Source organism: Vidua macroura, chromosome 7, assembly GCF_024509145.1.
Source record: "Vidua macroura isolate BioBank_ID:100142 chromosome 7, ASM2450914v1, whole genome shotgun sequence".
Taxonomy (NCBI): Eukaryota; Metazoa; Chordata; class Aves; order Passeriformes; family Viduidae; genus Vidua; species Vidua macroura.
In genome coordinates, this window is record NC_071577.1 from 22,626,998 (window position 1) to 22,652,695 (window position 25,698).

A 25,698-nucleotide genomic window follows, 5' to 3' on the forward strand; every position below is an offset into this window, starting at 1 on the left:
AGATCTCTTTCACAAGCAAAAGACTGTGTGCCCTAAGCAAAGCCCAACCTTGTATTTCTACTTACCTAATTTGCTGGGATATACTGTGGGAAGACTGAGATGAAGGACTTTTCCCATTTATTCTCATTAGCATCTCCCACCACGTGTGTCTATTTTCTGCTGCTAGTACTGATAATCGCCACAGAGTTCTCCCTTCTTATTCAGACCAGTGCCCTAAACCACTGCTGCATTAATATGTTTTCACCTCAGCATATAGGTATACTTTTCCTTCTGAAGTGCTTGACTCAGGGAAAACCTTTGGTCAATACAATGCAAAGGTTCAGGCCGTCCAACTGCGATTGTCCTCTTGCCTTTCCAATCCACGTAAAGATTTTAAATGGCAAATGCAAGCAGCCTCTATCACACTGTCTGCAGTGATCGATTCTTTCCCATTCCTGCATGTCAGGGAACACGCACGCACATAATAGAGTGAACAGGGTAGGCATGTAACCATACAAAAGAACCCACAGCTAGAAGGAGAATATCTTCATGCCCTTCCCCCATTCAGGAATTACTATCATCTTACAAGAACCCTCCCTAAGGGCTGTATGTAGTCATGGTGACAAGACATCACCACCTGTCTGCCCCTGCAATGGAGGCAATGAGCCAGAATGCAAAGCTTTGTTTTGCTGCTGCTGAATGCATATAGCACATTTCCAAATAGCCTGATTCAAACAGAAACCAAAGAAAAGGGTAACACTTCTCAAAACATAAAATCTGAAGGAAGTTCCAGATTTATTAATAATAGCTTATGAAAATGAATCAATGAAATGAAGTGGCTTGAAAATCTACATGAATTAACATGCTTCACACTCTTCAAAATGCAATTTTAGTCATAAAATCATAAAAGAGGATGCTTTATGACCAAAAGCTGAAAATGCCGACATTACAGAAACAGAATTTAAAATAGGCTGCAACTGTTAACACACATTGCTTTTATTCACTGTGTGCAGTGAAAATGCACACAGACTATTACATACTGTTTGCCTGCTCTTAACAATGTCCAGCTTGCAGCATTTTGCCAGTTTTATTACTAACTCTAAACATCAGCTGACCAAAAATCAGCTGACCAAAAATCAGAGAACCTGCTAAAGTATTAGCACAACACCACTCAGTGAAGGGCAGCAGTAAACATTATAAATAACGAAACAGGCAGGTGAAATGCATCCCAGCAAAGAAAGGAGATGGCCTAAATGGAATGGGAGCAAAGCATTTTCTCCTCATCCCAGATGTCTAGTTTATACCTCAGGTTATGCATACATTAGGCAGTACCTCACAGCTCTCAGATGTGGCTGCATGCCCCTACCTCAGGCTAAGCTTGCACTAGGCAAGACACAGTGGGAGTATCTCCTTTCTCTTATCCTCCCAGCACACTGGGTTTCCCCAGGAAAGAAATGCAGACTGGTAAGGATTTTCAGTGTTCAGCAAGTTCCCTGAAATGGGCACATTGGAGGGCGAGGAAAAAAAAAAAAAGCAAGCTGTAGAATTCTCTGGTTTGTGGTTTAGATTTACCATCAGCGTTGGTACATAAGTTTTCTGAGGCTGCATTGTTGAATTGGGCTGGACCTCTATTTTCCTATAAGGGCAAGAGCTACTAGACACCTGGATCTCTTATGGATCTATTCATGTGGGCTGGCTGTTCTCTGCACATGCTCCAGCACTTCAGCGTCTCTTGGGAGAGACAGGCCCAAAACTGAACACAGGATTCAAGGTGTGGCCTCACCAGTGTCATGTACAGGTTGTCAGTCAGTGCCCTGGTCCTGCTGGCCACACTACTGCTGATACAGGCCAGGATGCCATTGGCCTTCCTGGCCACCCGGGCACAGCTGGTTCGTGTTGAGCTGCTGTCAATCAGTACACCCCAGGTCCTTTTCTGCCTGAAAGGATTTCCAGTCACTCTGTCCCAGGCCTGTGACACTGCCTGGGGTTGTTCTGCCCCAAATGCAGGACCTGGTTCTTTGCCTTGCTGAAACTCATGCAATTGACCTTGGCCCATCAATCCAAATCTGCTGCCCAGATCCCTCTGCAAATCCTTCCTGCTCTCAAGTAGATCAATACTCCCATCCAGCTTGGTGTCATCTGCAAGTTGACTCAGGATGCACTGAATCTCTTTGCCCAGATAATAAAAAAATATATTAAACAATATTGGCCCCAGTACTGGGCCCTGGGGAACACCACAACAAACAGGATTTTACTCCATTCCCCACTATTCTCTGGACCTAGTCACCCAGCCAGTTTTTTACCCAGAGAAGAGTACACATATCCAAATCAAGAGCAGCCAGTTTCTCCAGGAGAATGCTGTGGAAAACAGTGTCAAAGGCTTCAGTAATGCCTAGGTAGATGACATCCTCAGCTTTTCCCTCCTCCACTGATTCACCTTGTCACAGGTGTCGTAGATTACATCAGATGTTCTTCCATCAATTACATCATTTGTAAACAGCAAACATTGTATCTTTCAAGTGGTTAGCAGAAAAGGCATAGTTTTTATAAAATCAGGAGAAATTAGGAGTGCTTCAGTGTTCTCAGGTACTAATTGATTCAGTTTTGACTAATCTTTACAACTGCACAAAGGCAAGGTGCTTATGCACTCTGCCCATAGTCACTCTCCTTCCAATATATATCCATTCAACAGGCAGACAGAAGCTTCCTGGCATCAATAAACATAAAATCTTCATGTCCACACCCAATATTCAACAAATGCTAAAGGTCACATGTGCTAAAGTTAATCTGCCATCTTGTGGGTATATATCACAATATACTTTTTTTATTATCAACCATACAATTTATTACAGACAAATTAGTATCTTGTATTGGTATATAAACTACCTAAAGGTTTCTGAATAAAAAATGGGAGACACAAATACAACCTACGACCTCGTAAATAAGACTTACACAATGATTATTGTAATTCCTACAAAAGTAACCACAGAGGAATATTACCCAAGATACAGCAATAATTCTAGTTGGACAGACACTCTAGGATGGAAACTTGGTCACTTTGAAACAAATAATAATATAAGTATAAATTATGAGTTAACTGCATAACAAATTAGTGTAATTTTTTTTTTAAAAAGAAAAAAAACCAAAACTTTTTTAAACACAGGAAGAAAGATCAGTCATGAGGTGCTGAGTAACAACTTCATTACTGCTTTGGCTGCCAGTTAAATTGTACGTGGCATAGAGCAAGCACCAATCTAAAGGTGAAGTCCAAATGGCATCTGCAATGGAACAAATATCAAAAAGAAGCTATATAAAGATATATAAAACCTTCCAGCAAATTATGACCATCAAAGAAAAAAATTTTTAAACAGCTCTAAAATGCAAGCAGCTCTTTCTATTCTGTGTGGAATATTGCTACATTAATACATGACCATATAATGAAATTATATTAGTTTAATTGGTGATTAACTTCAACAATGTCATGAAATGTTGGTCCCTGGTAGAAATTCCCAAACCTCAATCACACTTTATGTCCTTTATTTGTTCTTACTCTAATAAAAATATCTCTTTAGTAATGAATTGAGGAAATTCTTTATAAAATTAACAGTAAAACATTGATTCTATTTTATATATAGATAATTTATTTTAGTTTAATCCATCAAGACACTTTTCCTCATCTCTGATGATAATGACTATTTGCAACATTATGAGACTCTGAGGTGCTTTCATAGGAATATTCCCACTAGATAGAAGTAATACACTAGTGTGGAGAACATGTGTCTAAAACATTTTGCTTTTTGGACAATTGGAAATCAAAACCCTGGTTATGTCTTAACAAAAGGTATTTAGGTTGTTTTAATAAAAAAAATTAAATGGACTCAAAGCAGGGGCAAATAGCATTTTAAACCATCATTGTTAGAGCCATGATGTGTGTCACTTGTGTACGTATTGTGGTAAAGAGTCACATTTTTCTTCAGCAGGATTGAGGATTTAGCTTCATTATTTGAAAGGAAACCTGGAATCTTCATGGGCTAGCTAAAGTAAAGTAGCCATCTTCACTTAAGTAAATAAGAAAAAATCTGAAGAAATAGCAATAGAAAGTATGTCTCAATCGCTTATGATGTTCCACCAAAATGTTTTTCAAGAGGAAAAAAAAAATTTTCTAATGAACACCTGGGATGTATTTTCAGACTGGGGAAAAAGTCTACAGAGCTTTTGGCTCTTTACCCAGACAAAGATAACCTTAGCAGTAGATAGACATGAAGGAATTGCAGATATGCTGCTGTTTTGAGTCCTTGAATGAATCTGCCTAGGTGCGAAGCTATGTCACACGGAGAACAAGATCAGCAGAAGACTTCTTTTGGGTCACCTTTTACCTCCAGTGTAGCTTATTTGGAGGAGGGGATGTTGGGGGGTAATTAGTAAATATAATACTTGATTAAATGCTGACATTAAATATTTTTAAGGAAGATGAGTGTGGTAGCCTGATGAATGAAAATTTTGCCTTCCTCGATGCAAAAAATTATTATACCTACTAGATCAAAGATGAGAATGCCTTCTTCCACTTTATAAAGGTACTATAACAAATATACAAATTCAAATGTGACACAGATTTAGCTAAGAAAAATCTATATATTATATTTATTTTTACAATCCACCTGAATTGTTTCTGCTCCTTTATGGGTGTTATCCCAGTTACATTATGGGGTAATGATTAATTTCAGTGAAATGTACCATCAGAAATGGAAGCCTGCCCCTAAATTAAGACGTGGGTTTTGATCTAAAAATCTTTCAAGGAATTTACTGCTGTGTTTTTTGTTCAGTTTAGTTTAAAATTAAGTATTGTTTGCAAATCCATATTCTACATATGGGACATGGTTTTGAATTAAAATTCTTGCTATAATTCTGTACCAGTTGTAGCCTCCTAACTGGTTTTGGTGTGATATCTGAATACAATTATATTTTAAAAAGGCTTCACAAAATGACAATATCAAATGAAATAAATTTCTACAGTTATCTATAACTTTGCCTTTTCTCATTATGTGCATGTATTATATATACATATACAAAATGCAATTCAGGAAATTTCGTAACGATTCAGCAGTGTTACACAAAGGTGACACCAAACAAAAGAAATCATGCTTCACTAACTTGATTGCCTTATACAATGACAAGTGACTGGATAGACAAGGAGAGAGCAGTGGATGTTGTCTACCTGGACTTCAGCAAGGCTTTTGACACTGTCCGCTATGATATCCTCCGAGGCAAGCTCAGAAAGTGCAGGCTGGATAGGGGGATTAAGAAGTGGCTGAATGGCAGGTCTCAAGGGGTTGTGATCAGTGGCAAAGAACCTACTTATCTAAACAGTCTCTAAAGCAAGTCAACTGTTATAAGAAGACAAATACCATCAAGATATCCCTCCAAGAACAGTAAAGAGGAAAAAAAAACATCTGAAACAAAACCTCCCAGGAAACAAAAATTCCCAGCTTATTCAATAGTCTTGTATTTTCTTTGCAATATGTTAATATACAATGCACGAAAAATAGTTTCAGAGGAACTTAACTATAAGCCTTCTCTGAAGAAAATGCCTTTAAAATTGCACTAAAATAATAGTGTTGCTTCAGTGCTGCACACACAAATTACATTTGCTTGGATTATAAATTGGGCAAATTTAAGTAAATCATTCACTAAATTGGGTGGCTTGGTTTATTTCCCTTCCCTACCAAATTCAAATTCCAGAAACAGAATTTGAAGATCAAGTGAAGTTATTTCTGATTGTTCTACTGGTGCTGACTGAAACATGCTCTTGTTCCACAGGCTACAATTTACCTATTACTCTCCCCAAGTAAATTATAATCTTGGCATCTCTATTCCCTGTCTATATCATCTCTCCGTGCTTTTCTCTGCTTTTCTCACTATTTCCTTTCTCATATGATCTGAGACCAATTATTCTCAATGGTATTTAATTCTGAAGTTTGTTGTTCTCTTTCAGATCCAAAAAAGGGGCTTCTGTGACCAAATGCTACTTTTCGAACTGCACTAATTATTCTAAGAAAACATATCACCTGTACCTGCAATCCCAATCTAGCATCTGACAAGACATAGGAACCAGTACATCTGTATAGTTGTTTTAATAATTCTGAAAGAGATGAGATGAGGAGATCCTATACAATCACTTTATGGCATTAGTACAGACTGCATTGCATAACTACTTAAGTGATGCCACTGACATTTGTGCACAAATGAATAAAAACAATAACAGGTTAGACTTCAATAAAATGCTAGCAGGGTTAAATTCCACTTTAATCCTGGAACAGTTATATAGCTGCTATTAAATGTGCTCTTAAAATGTGCCTCAAGCTTTTCTTTATAATATGTCTTGATCTGTAAAGGAGTGATGAATAAAATAACTAGAAAATGTTATTTCTTTCCTCATGATGAAATGGGGGAAAGAAGGGAGAGCAGACCATGTAGTGAAGTCAAAGAATCCAGTGTACAAAGAAAAGTTAAGGCAGTGACATCAAACCTGATAATTATTTACTAACTACAGTGTTATTCACATTGAAACACTGCAAATATCAGATGAAAACAGGATCCTTTCCAGTTTTCAGTTATTTATCTTTAAAGGATATACATATTTGTCATGAAGAAAAGGTTTTGTTAAAAATCCAGTCATCTGGTGAAAAATAAAACTCTATCAACCTAGCCTAGTTGTTTTTGCAAATTGCATCTCAAATAATAAAATAAATTTTCTAAGTGAGTAATGTTCTAAATAACAAAGTCAACTTTCTCCATTTCTCTTCTATCACCCCACTGAGTTTAAAATTCTACTGTTTTGAGTACACCCACACATTATCAGAAAGTGAAGGAATAAAAAATAAATAGCACAAGATCATCTATTTACATACATTCATATGTGTAAAGCAGAAGCAGACAGAAAGATATCAAGCTGAACAGGAGGAAGCAGGGAAATTGAGAGAGCCTTTCATGTGGACAATATACTCAACCTACCAAGCACTGCAATAAGATTCCAGGTTAACTATTCTTATCCTATTTCTGAGTAATAAAAAGATGACAAATACGAAATACAAAAATTACAAAAGGAAGGTAAGTCTTGGAGACAACACTGAGGGTCTTGAATTCATATTAATATGGATAGTAGCATGAGCAATCTGCTCATTTACAGAATCTAAGATAAATAATACAGAAGAGTTAAGACTAATAAAACATTAACAATTTTCTCTCAGTTCTCATATAACTTTGTGTTATTTTTTCTGAACAAGGGTGGATAATAGTAGGGGTAAATGAAGCTCTAATCTTGTGCTATTTACCAAGATGACATCGAAAGCTCTGAAATCCAATATTTTTTTCTTAATATCCTTAATATTACTGCCATAAAATAAGAGATTCCCAGAAAGAAAACAAAACCCTACTGCATGTAGGTCTTGATTTGAAATCAGGGTTGCATTTTAACTAAGTAGAAGCAATTCACTGATGATTCTGGCTGTGACCAGGCAGAACAGATAAGGAAGAAGAAAATTTTCAAAAATCTCACCATGCCTTTCTGTTTACTCTAAGTTTATCATAAGTGATCCTGAAATTTTTTACTCTCTCTCAATAAGCGACAGCTTAAATCTAAAAACCATTATAAACTATGTACAAACTGCTGCTGTGACACTAAAGATCTTTTTCATGTGCAGTTATGATGTCACCATTTAACCACTTATCCTCTACTTCTGATTAATGGTCCAATATAAGATTTTGCAGTGAAGAGCAATACTGTTTAGGCACCACTTTAGCACACTGAATGGCTGACAGCATATGGTCTGCCTAACATGGGGTGACAGAAGGAAAGACCTTTAAATCACCACATTCTAAATTAATTTAATGGTTAAAAAGATGGCTGTGTAATGGCCATGTATGATTATGTGGTCTCGCACGAACCTGTTCTCTTTGTGGTGACCTGTTGAAAGGTGCCCCACAAATGATTTCAAATTATGGAAACCACGGGATCAATTCTGGTTAAATACCAGTCTTTGATTCCATGGCTTACATTTTTAGTGAAGAGTCTCCTTAAAAATTTACTATCATATTCTGGATGAATAAAGTAAATCCAATTAAGCAAAAACCAGAATTATAGTAGCTCAAAAACTAATAAAAAATAATGGTTATTTCATGGCAACTTGCAATAAGGATACTATAAAATTCTTATTGACTTGCCTAATTCTAGTAGAATCCTTCTAATGTGTTTTTATAGACCATAACTCAGTAGTACAGCAAGCAGAGTTTGTGCATAAACAAGATGACCTAGTTTTCAACATCTGCAAGTCTTACCTTGAAGCTTGTTTGTTACTTGAAAGGCAATTAAAATTTAAACAAGTGTGAAAGAACAAACTCTTTTTTTCCTTGAATTTCAGTGAAAAAAAAAACCCAGTTACACATTAACTAATATTTAATACAAAGCCACATCATAATTGAAAATAACAGCAGATAATTAGTATTTGTATTTTTTAGACCAAAACAAACCACTTAGAGATACTAAAACATATGCAAAATTATAAAAGAACAGTAGGGGTAAACAATTCAGGACAATAGGTTGGGCAGTTCCTTTCAAATTATAAACCATGTACAGAAAGTGTAATTTCACAGGACATTCTTCAAGTAAGAGATTTGAGTCAATGAACTAAGCAATCTGTGTATTATTGTATGGAATTCATTAAAAATCCAGACACTCATCTTGCAACAGACAAACATTCCACATAAAAGGTGTCTTTCAAACATCAGTATTTACAGAGACAAACTCATTACTCTTTTCCTCTGATAGCAATTTTTTTCATTGTATTTGCATATTTTACTATTTAACTAGGATGTATTTGCTGTTAGTTATTGAACATGATGCTTATTACAGCAGAAAGGTTATACAGATCAAAATAATTTCTGTCCCAAAGAGCCTGTAAACCAAACACAGGAAAACACAAGAAAAACTGCCAAAGGAGCAAAGAGCATTACAGCACCCATTTTAAAAGGAAGCTAAAGAACCCAAGTAATTTATACTTCTTCATGTCCTGAAAAACGTTCTGGAAGACAAAGGTACAAAAACTGCTCCTTATATTTATCTTAAATTCAGTCTTCATATTGTTGTGATTTCTTTATTGTTTTAATTACCACCTATTCAGACCTTTTGCTCTTATTAATACAAAATATTTTCAAATCATGAAAGGCACTAGACTTATAAATCTATGCTTTTACTTTGACACTGATACTGGATAAACTCATAGAATAGAAAATAAAGACTGCAGTTTAGAATTGGAGATGCTAAAATAACTGATCAGCATCGAAACAGCTAAAGGAGAACTAAGTCTCGCCAAACATCACTTTTTTCTGAATACAGGTTTATTTGATCAAAGTAACTGTGTTGACATCAAATGCCTTGCAGAGTCTTCTAATAGGTTTTTATGACATTCTGAGATACAGAAAGCAAAAATCAGTAAAATATAAAATACAGGTATCCAAAGGTAAATGTAAATGAGATGCTTCTAATACAATGGAGTGTTTCCATGCAGATTATATGTGGCTGATTTTGGCCAACAGTAACACAGACCTATTTATCATAGCCTGGAGCATGGTCCTCCATCTCATTCTGGCATACTTATGCAAGAAGAAAAGAGAAGAAGTAGAAAAAGTCAAAGTTATAAAGGAAAAAGACAAAAAAAAATATTCAAGGAACAGTTTTAGACCTTAAATGATGACAAATGAAAACCGTGCTTCACAAACCAACTATCCAACTGCATACTAAAGCAATGTGATTATCATCTACCTATTACGTGCAGAGGATACTCATTTTACATTCTTAAAATGCAGTGAGATAATATGGTTTGCATACTATTCTCTTCAATATCATAATCTTGTAATAGATGCAAAGTCTAATGTCCAATCTCAGAATATCTGCATAAGAGCTACAGCCCTGTGAAATCACTCTATTTACTATGATTTATGCAACTTTTTTTACTCTCACAAGGGGGAGTTATTAGAATTACTACTAGAATCCTAAAAGAATAAAATAACAAAATCCCTTCAAAAACCATAAAATACCAAGAATTAAATTTTTTTAAAAACCCCATACAAAAAAAAAAATCTCTTTGGATTCAATGGCATTATCATGCACATGAGATGACATGCTTGACTCCAGTTTTTTCACCAGTAGAACAGCTTGAAGTATTAACAGATATTTCTTTAAATAATATACCTTTCGTCGTTGAAGAATTCTGCCTTAGTGTAACTTTTGTTTGGATTCTATCATTCTACCATCCTCTCCTTCTCTTAGACAATTCATTTGCTTGTGGTACCATCTGAGAAAAGATTACAGGTTAACCTGGTGGCTATTAGCCAACAGCCAGCTTCCCTTCCAGGGCAGCACCTCTGGGCACATGGTCAGGCAAATCAACTCGCTCCGTCCGATTCTCCCCAGACAGGGACACAAGTGATTCATCCCCCCTGGCAGATAAGCTGCTGACATTTCCATCTCTGTTTGCTGGGTTAGCTGACAGATTGCTGACATGATGCCTTTGTTTTCTCCCTATTCTCTCTACATTAGAGCCAGGAACAGAGCAGGTGAACACCTACTCTCTGCTACAGAATGGAAACACCATGTGGAGTCCACTTTACAAGTAGCTTCATTTTTAGAGTATAAAAGTTAAGCACTCATATTAAAAATATACACTGCAAAACTCAGTTTGACAAAAAAGTACCACAAGTCCTGATGCATATGAATTTCACATACAGATCTTATTTATCAAAAAGTACAAAAGGTTTTGCAAGGATTTCAGAAGATACTGCAGAAATACTTATGAACATATCTGCATTCATAAAAAAATTGGATCATGCCTGTTTTTTAACTTAAATGAGAAGCAGTTTTAATTCTATAAGCTAAAGAATTTTAAATTTGGAACTTGCAAAAGGAAATGCACCTTTTTACAACAAACAAGTGACTTAAATAGCTTCAGGAGCGTAAGAGTCTGATCTCAAAGTTTCTCTACCTATATAAGGATATATTAAATTTTTTGTGCTACTTTCCAGATACATAAACTTTAAGCAAATTAAGTTTGACATTACTCAACTTTAAAAACACAAAAATCTTAATTATATATAGGATCACACAAATAAATCTTCCTAGGAATGGAACTTCAATACCCCTACAGGACACAGAGAGAGAGAGGACAGACCTAGAACCTAGACACGGGATTGGCAGAATTTAAAAAGACCACTAGTGCTATAAGGGGAAAAAAAAAAAAAAAAAAAGAGTGGACCCATAAACTTCTGAGACCACTAGACCAGACATTGCAGGGCACACAAAAACATGGAAAGCTATTTGTTTATTCATTGTTTACTGAAATCTCACTAATTTTTGACAATACATTGGGCTTTTTTTCCAGAGAATAAATCATCATGGGCAAAAAACATACAGCATTTTGCATAGAGATTTGTCTTACAAGGATAGTTAAAAACCAGAAATATTCTGCAACGTCCTACACAAACCAGCCCTTTTTAATACACTATGCCTTTAATATTCTTATTTTAATATACTCCAGAAACTGAAAAAATTCCAGTGTGCCCACTGTCTCTTCTCTAGGCTACCATTCCCATTTTTGCAATTTCTTAGACCTGGTAAGTGCTGCTTGCACATAGCTAAAAAAGTCCCTGTAAAAAAAGAAGCAATTAATGATAGCCTCCAAAATTAAAGGAAAATTAAATTTCCCATATCCTTAAACTCCTTTCTAAATATATTTGTTTCTGGTCAGTTTTAATGGGAGAAGGTGAAAAATGGCACGCAGCACTGGACCTGACAGAACTTTACAATTCATAACACAGCACCTAATGGGACAGTAGAGGAGAGTTGATTTGAATAATATAATTTCAAAATGGACTAGGAGGGGAATAGACAAATTTATCTTGTGAAAGCAAAATAATTTTTAATTCCTACCAACTTCTGGGTTTGAATTTTATGTCGTTTTGAAAACTTAAAAACAATTCTACAGGTCAATCCTTGCACCTCCCAGTATTCATATCCCATACTGAACCTCCTCTTTTTTTACAGAAAAGCAAGGGTTTTCCTGATTCAAATGTCTTTCAATTTGTCCTAGGAAGAGATACTTTAAAACACAAAACTGAATATTGCAGAAGTCTTTTTATATTTTATAAAATGGAGACCTGCAAGTAAATTCAATTTGTGGTCAAAAGAGACACAGTGTTTCCTTCAAATGTATGGTAGGATAGCTCAAAGTGCCTGTAAAATGTGCTCACTGATGCAAATGCTTAAAACATTATCTACTGCCAGTAGCTGCACCACTGGCAGTAGACTACAAGTGCAGAAAATTTCTATCTACTACAGCAGAAAACTGACCCTTTATACATACTTATAACTGAACAGGAAAAGACTAGCAAAAGAAAAGAAGCATTTTTAATATATATAACAATAAAAATCAAATTTTAGACAAAAGAAATTAATCTACTATAAAATCTTATCTTACTAAGAGCACACAGATTTAAAATAGGAACTATCTAAAGACAGGTTTAAGTTACTGTGTCCTCAATCTGTGGCACAAATTTCTAAAGAGGTTTTTGTACTGGGTTATGTTTGTACTATTAACAATACTATGCATATTTTATCACCATTTCCCTTTTGACAGAACTAGGTCTCCACAAACACACAGAAATCTGGAAGCTAAGTATAAGTTCTTAGAAGCAAATATCTCAAATATAAATCTAAAACACTACAATTGGCTTTACCATTACTGACCTTGTATTACATAAGGAGGTTATGCTGGATTTTTTTTCTGATACTAGTACTGCAACAAGAAGTCAAAATTTTAAGACTCCTTCTGAAAGCAAATCAAATTCTATCATGAACCACTTTTTCTGCTTTGAACTGCTAATAAAGCATGTAGGGAGCATGCCCAAATTCTGACTCTACAGGCTATAGACCCTTGTTATACGACCAAAGAGTCTTGCTATTCATAATCCCACTTTTAAATCAATTTCTTAATTTTAATTACATATGTATTTTTAAGAGTATTATCCACAGAAATTGTTGAAATTAATGAAGTCACATTTCTGGTGTCAGGACTTTCTGCATGTATGTTTAGGTGCTCCAACACCATAAAGGTCTGGGTCACTCAAGTTTTAACTCCCTTTTGTGACCTTCAGACCAAATAGATCTAAAGGTAAGTGCAATTTAAAAAATAATGAAAAGAAGGAAAAAACCCCACTCCCATGTCCATTCAGATTGGTGATGTGAAGGGAGAAATTAAGTAACAACCCAAGAAATATCCTTGTGAAAATGTATTTTTTTAATCCTCTATGTCTTAAGTGCTTTCAGGCAGCTCAGGAAGGACCAGGTCAACTTCTACAATACTAAGCAGACTTCTGCTGTCAAGGATGTATTACTGAAAAGGTTCTTCTCCATCTAGCTCAAGGCATAGAGAATTTCATTCTGTTAAATCCAATGTATGCAATTAACAGGGCAAAATATATTAACAGGGTAAAATAAATTAACAGGGTAAAAGATGAGCTATACTTCTGGAGCCAAGGCTAACCAATAACTAGATTCATGTCGTATAAACTGATCCCTTGCTATTTATAAGTGATTGACAAGTACTGTAGCAGGCATTTTACACATGTGTCTGGCAGGGTCTCATTCTGTGCTCACTCAAAGTATTTATCCCTATGTAGGTGCTGCAACCTGTGTGTTGGAGGACTAAACTAAATGTCTTAACTCCTCAAAATGCTGCACGTACAAAAGCTGCTGTTAGTTTAAAGGAAATAAAATTTTCAGAAACTGCTATTTAAAAGAAATCCCACAAGAAAATGCTTTTAAAACGAGTCATACTAGATATTTTCTTTGTAAACTGTGTTCATCTTCAGTGAAATAAGCATTTGCTTACATTATTAAACAACAATTAAAAATATGTAATGCAGTGAAATTTATTAAAACACACAGCTGCCAAATAAATATGGAAATTGTGACTGAATTATCTTACAATATGAGAATAAAAAATGAATTAAGTAACTCTAAATAAATTGTACACACATACACAAAATACAAATTTGAGACAGATAAAAAATGACACCAAATGACACGTTTATAATATCTACTGAGATAGTTTAAAATCTTTCTTGTTATTTGTAAAGAAATTGTTGAGACTCCTGCACCTAAAATTAGACTTACTATATCAGTTACGTTGTGTTCTTGGCTGCGACATCCTTGGCTGTGCAGCCCCTACACTGCACTCTTGTGTGCTGGCGTGGTAATGCAATAGCTCGCTACTACTTGTTTCAATAGTGTGCAGTCTCTTCTGTACAGAGATGCACCATAGGAAAGGAGTGGCATGGCAGTTATCAGCATGGGAGAGAACTCCTTGGACCTAATTTTTTTGCTGCTGGAGGATTCAGCAAGAAAAAAATGATTTACACAAGTGTTCTTTTCTGAACTGGCACTGTAGATCAGGACTACTAAATATTTATTTTACAAATAAAACTGACTGAAGAGAAAGTAGTCAGACAAGTTGTTACTATCACAGTATGCTTCAACACTAATTATTCACAGAATAATAACAAAACATTTTAAGTGGAAAGACCCTACCAAAACTCCTCATGCAGCTCTATCTCTTGGCTGTAATGGGAATTGAGATACTCAATTGCTTAATAACAACGTGTGTTTCTTGGCTTTATCAGACCTATGCTTATCCCACCTATAATGACTGTGACCATCATTGGTGCACTTCTGGACCAAATTTAGTGAGTTGTTGACATGGTGGTGGTTGGTGAAAGGTTGGACTCAATCTTGGGTGTCTTTTCCAACCTTAAGGATACTATGATTCTAACTGCACCAGTAGCCTACTGTCATCACCTCAATCCTGCCATCACCTCAATCCTGCAGGTGTTTCCAATTTTATAATCAGTTGTACTTATGATTTTAAGGCAGCACCAGGAATCTTAAAATAATTTTTAAAACATTTGAATAATGTGCTATCTCTACTGCTATGCTACAAAATCAACATTTAGAAACCTTGGGCAAAATTGTTTAGCTAATTTTTGATTATGCAATTGTAATGCTTATTTGCATATATTATATTAGTAAAAATATGTATTGAGGAAAAGAGGAAAGGGATTGATAGTGGATCAATAGCTCTAATCCACAACAATGTCTAACAATAGAAAAACTCTGTCTGCAGTCCTTTCTGCAATGTCACTAATGGTTGCTGTGGAAATAATTGTCAATAATACAAAATTGAAAGCAGGGAGCATCTGGAAACTCACAGCTCAGTCTGCAGCATCTCTAGTGTTAAGTTTTTAATGTAGAAATTTCTCACCTATAAATCATATTCTCTCAATCCTTTTCTGCCTCCCACCCAGCTGCACCTCCACCCACCCTACTTCAAGGCTGTACTGTTTGTGAAGGTAATGTTCATTGCTGCATATAGTAAAATGATTCTACCTTCTGTTACCCAACAGTTCTTCTTTTTCAATCCATATCATTAATAGTTAGTCACAGAGCTATTATTCATTCTCTGAACTCCTAAAATGAGATATCACTGATAGGTTTATATCCTTAGCAACTGCACATAATATGGAGAACTGTATTTTACTCAGCCACATCATCACAAGTTTCTATTTCTGCTTGCAAACAGACTCTTGTTGTTGTTAAAGAACGGGTGTCAACAACAGGCTTCAACAGGGTATTTCATTCCAGTTAATATGTACAGCATGTCTTTACCTCCCCAGCAATGCCACTAGTTTGAGTGACTGCAGCCTTTCAGCCCAAAAGTAGATTTCTTTACCAGCTAGTATCTATTAACCCTTGGTTCTACTATAAAAATATACACAAGTACATATATATAAATATGTACATGGGTTTGACTTAAATAATTCTGCCTCCTTATATGTAGAAGCAAAGCAGATATGTTGAATTGTCTAAAATATTTGATCGCATAGTGATAATTATTCCTATAAATATAGATGCTTATTTTAAAATTTTATATATACTGTATTTTACTTCAGTTATTTACTATACATTCTTTCATTTTACTCTATATGCACAGTAAGCAATACCCAAAATAGAAGAGATAAGACTGTGACATTCTTTAAAGAAAATGTAATTGTTTCAATAGTCATAATCAGATTTTATACGTACTAGGGAAGAATGTGCAGGATATGCAAGAACTTTAAAAAATAACATATATCTAACTTTACATACATGTTTGCATTAATATTTTTCTATAATAAAGGAAGATGTTTTGGAAGACTTCTTTCTGTCATAACAAACATGAAGGGAATTCAGTGGTCTGCTGGTATTTCAACGCAGACCCAACCTGGACAGACCCTCTCTCATACATGATTTATCCTTTTCCTAAGACAGTAACAACATTCATGAATAAGGAAAGTCATAAGGTCAGAGAATTCTACAGTGGCATGAATACTTCAAAGCTGACATCTCTGTAAGAAAATTCTCCATTTGATAAGGAAAATACCTCCACTGTTTAAATCCCATGTCTTGTTTCTGGATGCTTTTGGCCAGAACTGGCAGTGGATTTCTTGAAATTCTACATTCCTTTTAGGTCAACCATGCTTCAAAAGCACCCCAAGGAATCCAAAACCCACAAACTTAATACAGCTATTACCTCCTTACACAAGGGGAACTTTATTCATGCAGTGCTAGAGTAACATTGTGTTCCATATACAAACCTAGCTGGTACGATCTGCTGTCCATTTCCATATATGCAGCCATGTTAAAAAATCAAAAATAAAACCAAGCCCAACAAAGCTTAAAAAAAACCATGTGGAGTTATTACAAAATACTACAATTTTGCTCCATTTGTCCCCCTTTTTGTTGTTCTTTTTTGCAGAGCCTCAAGAGACACTGCATCTTACATTCATAAACACTTTACCTGCAAAACAAAGAGACAGAATGACTTAAGTTTTGAATCAGGGATATGAGAACCACAGCGGCCACTGTTGTTCCTTCAGGCTTCAAAGAAAGCCAGAAAAGTCCATTACCCTTTTTCTCAAAGGATATTATCAACTCAGACAGCACATGGTGGTTTCTGTAGGCCTAGATCTTCTGAAGGAAGGCAGAAATAGTGCAGCAGGTGAGGCAGTGTTTCTTGAGGAGCACAAGAAACAGGGCTCTGAAGGGATACCATTAATAGCAAAATGGGATTAAGATGTGTGGGGAAGTACATAACACTTAAACTAGAGTATGTCTGTCTATATATATATTTTTTTAATAAAAACGATTAAATTACAGAGAGGACAAATTAAATAAATACCACTACCACATTACATGCCACGCCTACATCTATGAAAACTATATTCTCAGGTATATATGCACTTGCTATGCCAAGCTCTTCAAAACAGTGCCTCTTCAGTAACTCTCCTAGAAAAACTATATTTTTGGCCTTGAGAGGTGGAGGATATTTTGTAATACCTCCAGCTGAACTTGTCTGTTGAGCGTAGATATGTGTATAAATATCATGCATATATTCATACAGTTGCACATACAAACAGTTATCAACCTTTCCATTTCTTCCTCCCATTGAAAATGCTACAGAAGTCTCTCCTGTCAGTTATCTTTACTGAAAATAGAAGGAGATTGTTTTTATTAGCAAATACTTTATTGTTATATTTGCATTTATCCCTTCCTTTAGTTAGTTGCTATTGCCAATGGAGATTATTCTCAGTCTTTCCCCAGTGACGCTCTATTTGTCACTATTCCGGGCATTAATCCAAGTCCAAAGATAGGAATGAAAATTATAGGCTCTTCCTACATAGCTTTCCTTTTTAGCAACTTCATGCAGGCTCCATATTAGCAACTTCTAACTTCTCTCAGATTTCTTTCTACATAAGTCATTCTCCAAACAGATCAGAAGTGGAAAAAATTAAACTCAATGCTCAAAAGGATTTTATCCTTTAACTTCTTACTGAAAAGATTTATTTTTCCTTTTTTTTTCCAAATTCAAATAAAGGTAGTAGATTTGAGGGGGGTGGGAGGTGGTTGGTTGTTGTTTACCTGAAGCATTTTCTATAGCACATACCACATTAATATCTGAGATAAAATATTAATGGATTTTTCTTCACAGTAGTTCCATTTTATGGAAAATATCGTTGCCCTCATTTTAGCAGTAGGAAACTCATGCACAGATAGTGAACTGCATGTGCAACATCATAAGAGAAGAATATGCTGAAATCAGGAATACCTTTCTGAAAACACAATCCTTTTCATTCTTAATTTTTGCCAGTGTTTGGAAAATATTGCTATGTTTTTACTATTGTTCCGTGATGTTATTTAAATGGAGTGTTGAATGCAACTTTTTTATTTGATCTAATTCATCACACGATACTAATAGATAGAAGCTCAGTTATAGGTCATGATTTATTCTGCCAAATGTTAACAAACAAACAAGTTGGAAAAGCTAATAAGATGTATTAAGTAACCGATAAAAAATAGATAACCAAATCTAATTCACTCCTAGTCTGACTTAATTGACAGCAAGTCTATTTTGAAGCAGGAGACAGAACTAAGGTGTCAGTTTAACCATCTGTCATATATGCTTTGACAAAGAGGAGAGATTTGTAAGGTACATCCACATCCTACTGCTAATGGAAAATCTCAGTATGGTATATGGAGCCCCTACATACCAATAGGAGTATGTTGAACCAAACACTGCTCTCCATATCTCTTGGTTTATATCAAGTAGATACTTAAAAGGAGAGCTACTGTTTTACTGAACTTCAATGGAAACTATATTTGCATGTATCTCTTCAACCTCTAAAATAAAATCAACAGCTCTTGTCAGATACTTCTTGGCTGCATTTCACAATTTAATTTAGGATTAAAATTAGCAATCAAATATGATTACAAAGTGAATAGTGATTGGGAAGCACTTAATCACCTAACTAAGATAAAACATTAGAATTGGCAAATCAGAAAATGCTTCTGAAAGAAAAAATGGAAGAGGTTGCAAATGCAGTCAAAAGAGAAGCTAAATGGCAGGGAAGTCATTAGCAAAATAATACTTGATAAGCCTGAATGCCTCCTACTTATTTTTGCTCAACCATTTAAAAATTATCCCTTCCCACAGTCCTTTCTAGTTTTCTCCCTCTTTCTTCCTTCCCCTGGCTAGTCCTTTTACCAGAACAAAAACTACCTGTTCTTCTACTTCTACTCAAAAGAAGAACACTTCTTTTCACTTACTAATGGATTCCAAACCTGCATTACTGCAGAACCAACTACAGGATACATACAAACAAGAGTGCCACATCTACAAATAACAAAAACACACAAGAAGCATAACAAAGTAATCCATTACATCCTACAGATATAAGGAATTGGTTAGCTCTTCTGCTATATTCATACAATACCATAGAGCATTTAGGAGTTTCACCACTGATTGCTCTTTGCCCAATATTTCATCATTATGCTGTCTCTATAAATCATAGTTTTAAATAATGAACAAGTGAAAATACATGGGGAGTTTATAGTTTCCAAAAGGATAACAAAAATATTCTGGCCCTTGGTACATAATAAATAAACTATAATCAGTTTACTGCTTGTAACATTTTACATCATAAAAAAGTTAAATACTTACATAGCATCATTCAAACACCAAGTTCCTGATTTGCAATATCTTATCTCACCACTCTGCATAGAAATAGAGAGAAACATGAGTTTGAAAGCGGTCAAGACTCATAAATGGACAGGCAATTGTGAGGAATGCCAGCTTACAAAGATGGTCCTGAACAAGTCAATAAAAGACAGGAGTTTGACTAATCTGTGACACAATCATCTTAATTACATTACAAAATTTTGTCATGTTTTTATAATACGACACTCCATCACTTGATTTTTATCTTTATTTTCCATCCCTAATAACTCTTTTCGAGCACGGTAAAACGCCCACAATGGATTCAGAGGCTGCTCTGAGCATCTCTTCGCAGTTGCCAGTGCGTCGGTGGAAAGCCTTTCCCTCCCCTGCGGCGGCTCTGTGTGGGCAGCGCGGGGCCGCACCGCCCCCCGGCCGCGGCCAGCGCGGTGCCGCAGCGCCCCCTGGTGCCCGCCCGCCTGCGGCCCGCGCTGCCCCGGCAGGGCAGGGGCTCGCCGGGGCAATTTGCAGCGGAAGCGCGGAGCATGGCGGTAACGCGGAATTCCAAGGCTCAACAAAAAAGCGGTGCTCCTCAACCCTTGCTGGGTGAGCTCCTCGCGGTATAGTTTAGAAATTAACGGTATGAGGATATACCTGAGCGAGAACCACTCCGTTCTGCAGAGAGGAGTTAAAAACAAAGAAGTCCAGGAAAGAATTCATATTGTGTATTAGGGATACAAGGGATTTGCATGTCAAAAGATGAGGAAAGGGGTCTGTTTATACTTAATAGTATATTGTGTTCTACACTAGAAGAAAAACGTTGAGTAAATTTACCTTAGTTTTTCCAATAAACCAGGAGCTTACCATATTAAGAGGAGCATTTTATGATACTACAAGTAATCCGTTCACTTCAGAAAATATCAGAAGATATATTCCCTAAAAAGGAAGGGAATCATGCCATTGACTGGGATTTGTTCTGAAGACATTCAAGGATGAAAGACCAAAAAGCACGGCTGCAACAACAAGCACTAGTAACAGAAATTAATACTGTAACACCTAATTTAATCCTTTGAAAATAAAAGCACATAAGCAGTAATCAAAGAAACTTGGTTTATTTCTGTATAGGATCTGTTAAGGCACTGGAAAAATACTATAGTGAAAACTCTAGGATTGCACATGGCTTCACATAACCAGTGAATCAGTAATATACAGCAGAATACCAGCACGTGCAATATTAGCATCTTCTGCTACAGATCAGAAACAGAACCGAATCAATTAAGCTAACAAATGCCTAACACAGTGCCATTACACTCAGCATCAATCAATACCATGCATGAGGCAAAGAAACTACAAATACTTCAAAAAACAGCTCTAAATATAACGTAAATATAAATATAAGCCTGCCAAACATGCCTCTGTGGCCTTACTTTTTGTTCTCTGAACACTGAATGCCTTCAGGCAAGCTGATGGCTAGTAAGTTACCAATCACTTGTGCCTTACTTTCTTGCCTCTAGTTCTCCTACTTCTCTTTAGATTCTTTCATCTAAAATCTTTCATCAATACTTCCAACAAATCCCAATTTTAGTAGCTTCCTCCTCACTCAAATTCTAGCTCATACCCAGTAAACAACTAAGGAGACACAACTGACTCCTGTTCAACCTCTTCCCCCGCCTCCAAGAAGGGTAGTCCAGCAGGTAAAAATGTGGTATCCCCTTTAATCCTAGACCCCTAGTTACACACAAGCACAGTTAGCTGCTAACCCACAGCTGTCACAGCACTCACCTTCGAGTAATTGGAATATTAAGCAACCATTTATTCTCTTAATTACTTTTTCAATTAAAAAAAAAACAGTAGAATTGCTGTGATTCAAAAGTACACAAGGAAAAACCTTCCAAGCTTCTAGAATTATGAAAGAAGCTTCTAGGGAAGCAAATAACCAGTTCTTTTTGGACTCATACACTTTAGCTGAAGAGTTACAGGGTGTAACACAGCAAGGCAGTTCCCAGTTCAGAGTCATGAGTTCTTAGTATAGCTCTCCAACAGGACAGTGTGCCTGCTCTCTAGGTTTCATTGTGGCTATTTTGAACTAGAAGAATTTCAGTTTTTATTTTCCCAGCTACAGCTCTCAGAAGTTAATGGAACAGAGAGACAAACAATGAATTTACATTTCAAATTTGCGATAAGAAAAAAATCATATGTAAAGCTTCAATTTCTCCTACGTGGTTTTATGTGACACTTAATTTAAATAAGCAGTATATTGTTTGTCACAACCAACTAGTAAGGCATAGCCAGTTGCAATTTAAGATTTTGTTTTCCCTCCACATGCTTACTTTGACCATAATAGTGCAGAACAGGAGGCAGAAAATGTTATCACGTCAGACTGAAGCTTCAGGATCCACAATGAGAACCATCAACAAAAGGTTAGCAACACTGCCTACACAAGACTTATCAATGATAAGCTTAAAGACTCTGCTTCTCCAAAAGGGGTTATGGTACCTTCAACTTGCAGGAGAGGAAAAACTGTACTGATAACTTCCAGGTCAGTTATTTAGCTTTTGTCCACTAACTTCACAAATACTACAAGTTCTTATGAAGACCAGCTTAGAAGTTTTAGGATATAAACATTTTCCTCAAACCATAATTCTTTTGAGTAGCTTCTGTAAAGCTCTATACACCCTTACAGAAGATCAGGTAATTGGTATTTATTAAGCTCATCAGCTAAACAACACAGGCAGACTGCCCACAGCTATCATATTACGAGGTTGCACTCCCCTGTAGTGCTGATTGTCCTTGCAGAGGGCACAATATACCTGGACACTTTACACTCATTGCTCACATGCATCACCAAATATTTCTCAAGAAAATCTTTTCTTAAAATGGTCCATAATCTCTTTCTGGCAGACTGTTATGTATCTCACAACTAAATTCATTTGCTGTTGAAAACATTAGTCCTTTTTTAATATGTTTGTCTGAAAGACAGAGACACTATTAAAAAGTAAAAGATTACTGACCTTTTTACAGAGGACTAAAGAATCTGACATTAAAGTGTCATGTGATTATAACAATCATTCCTTACAAAGAATGCTCCTTTTTTTCTGTTTTATTCCTTCATTTAGCGATAAAAGGAAATGTATTCTTCTTTATATGTCATTTGCATCACATGACTTATTTTTCTAGGCCTACTTTGTGTCTAATCTTATATCTTTAATCTTAAATGGTTTCAGATGATTCAGACATTCTTGGAGTACACAAAGAGCTTATAGTATTGACTCTTCTTTGGTTTTTTTTAATGCCTTGTTTGCTTTAATATATTTAATGCTTGTGAAAGATAACAATGGTTTCACTGGCATTTAGAAATCTAGTTCTCAAGCAGTAACACTGGCAAAGCAGAAGTTGCAACAGTGTAGGCTTCTCCAGAAAGCTCTGCCAACACTGTTCAACACCATCTCATGCTATTATTTATTACAGTGTGTACACCTTGCCCAGTGGGGATGTCAGGCATGTTTGTAGGTAGTTTCCTGGATCATTCTTGGACTTCTTTCAGGCAGCCATATTCATGTCAAATGTGCCATTTTCCAATACCACTAGTACCACTGACATGAAGTACAATGGTACTACCTTCTCCAGCCACAAATTAATTTATGATTTCAAGATGAATACATCTGATCATCCCAAATCATTATTGCTTATATTTTCCAGTCACTCTATTGATAATTCAATTTAAGGGATACTCTCTCTCTAGTCCTCCTTGTGGAAAGTGTTTTGCCATGGAAAATATCCTAAGATACTCTCCAGTAAACAAAAAACACCCCTCTTTGCTTTGTCTGGTCTGATTTTATTGTGATTGCTCTTCCCACCCAGCCTTACATTTCTGTGGATCTTCAGGATTCTCCTGCAGAATTTCTGCTCATAAGTACTAAAGGTACTAATAAAGATTCCTTCTTGGTGTTTGTTGCTCTAACACATTTTGGCCTCCTTAGTATGTTTCTGCATTTCATGAAAATTTATGGTTCTTTCTGTTTCTTTTTTTAGGCACAAATTCCTTTGTGCCTATCTTTTTTGAAGGTGCCATCTGTTTGTTTGGTTTTTTTTTATAATTGTCTCCTGTGGTTTAATTGTGTTGGCATCCTTCAGAGCTTGATCCTGCACCACAACCAATGGTGGTGTGGTGTACAACTGCACAAACTGTCCTACAGCAAACTCCCAAAGAACTTAATGTAAACAGTGGATTATGGACTTGCAGTGCACCCTGCAATTTTATTCACAATGTACTGCAAGTCTTAAGGCTAAGACTAAAACCAGTATTAAGCATTCTAGACAATAACCACATTCCAAAGCACAACAAAAAGCACAGAGCAATCCAAGAAATCAAAAACTACTCTCAAAGCATCTCTGCACAATCTTTTGGGAACTGCCTATTCCTTTCCTTAATTCACTGTTACTATACTGAATTAAAACTAGAAATTTATAAACACTACTCAGAATCATGCCAGTGTGACCAATAGAAGTAAAATTTTAGGACTCCTAAATAAGTGGGTGGGTGCCACATTCAGGCACCAGCCCCCTTATGTACTAAGAGCTGCATAGTGGGAGCTTGACTTGATTTGTCAAAAAAAGTCTGAAGAATGTATCTGATTAATTATAAGGTTATACAGGAGAAAGTATTTGCACAAAACAGAAATTATTTTCTAAGGTAACTAATACACACTCCAAATAAGAATTAAAACAAAATCATATTATTTAGGGCACTATTGTACAGCATGTGGGTATTAGATACAGAGGCCTTGTGAGGAAATTGCTACAGTACTAAACATAGAGAGTCTGGTAGAAGACTATCTTGAAAACCTACTACATGGTTTATTACACTCTGTTTAAAACAGCTTAATTCTCCGGTTTCACACAGAATTCTTTGTACAGTCCAAGAAAGAAAATAACATTGTTACAAATCACAGGAATTGCGTCTTAGGCCTCTCAAAGTTACTTTGCTGAGTCATGTCATCTGACTAGTCACACAAGAATACATGTCAGCTTGTAGCTTGTCATGGAGATGATTAAAGATTTTTTTGAAAGAGCTGAAGCTAATGTGCTTAAGCTATTGAACAAAAATGTCATATATGCTCTTTATGTGCACTTTGTTCTCCATATTAAATCATATGCATCATAGATCTTTAAGGACAAAATTACTGATGCACAGCACATGTGCTCCTTTAAGCACCACAGTTTACCCTAGCAAAGTATTATCAAATATAGGAGTTCTTAAGATTATAGAAAGGAAATTAGCATGCTCTATTTTCTCTACTATTTAATTGTCATCTCTCAGGCATTTTTCCCCATAATGATTTCATCTTGTTGAAAATTTTGGGTCCACATTCTGATGATCCCTCCAGTAATTGGAGTAAGTCCCTAAAGTTAGGTAGATTTTTTTACTCTTGTAGGCCCTACATTTTTTGTCCCGCAATACTTCACAAAATTAATTACCTCCTCCAATTTTTTTATCAAAGCCTACTACGTCCTACGAGTTTCGATTTAAGATGTATTTTTCTTTGTGTGGATTGTTCTGCATTTCCAAAGCGTATTCCTGCTGGACACTGATTGGTCTCAGCTCGATATCTAGCGACTAAACTTTCAGCACTGTCATTTTCCATGTTTTAATTAGTTTGGCTTCTTCCCATCTTTGACTAGAACCTCAGTACATTCTTTATCTGACTGATCACTCTATAGCAGATTACCCTCCCTGAACAACACTGATATTGAAAAGTAGCCATAAATTAGCAGCTGTGACATCGGACCTGGTTTTCGTTACACATCCCACCGAGAAAGCTTTCCTGGTGCTCTCGGGATAAACAGGGAATGGGTGAACTTGAAGTCTTACAAGTTCAAGGCAGAGAAGCGCTTTCTTTCTGGAATGTTTCCAGTACAGGGGCCGTCCGGAGGATGGGCCGCCATCTAACAGCCCCCGCCCACCCGTACGAGCCCAGGGCGCTCCTCCAGCCCCTGACCGCGGTCCAACAGGTCCCTGGAGCCGCGGGTCGGGTCGGGCCGGGCGCGGCCGGACGGGAGCACACCCGCCTTTCCCACACGG

The 25,698-nt window shown here is 36.3% G+C and overlaps 1 long non-coding RNA gene across 1 annotated transcript; it reads right to left on the bottom strand.

Moving 5' to 3' along the window:
• Positions 1-10,231: 10,231 nt before the first annotated feature.
• Positions 10,232-25,632, bottom strand: LOC128810222 (uncharacterized). The gene is made up of 4 exons (XR_008437978.1): positions 25,489-25,632; positions 19,623-19,675; positions 12,776-12,824; positions 10,232-10,328 (listed from the first exon to the last, which is right to left on the bottom strand). It is a non-coding gene; the product is annotated as an uncharacterized LOC128810222 (long non-coding RNA).
• Positions 25,633-25,698: the final 66 nt, after the last annotated feature.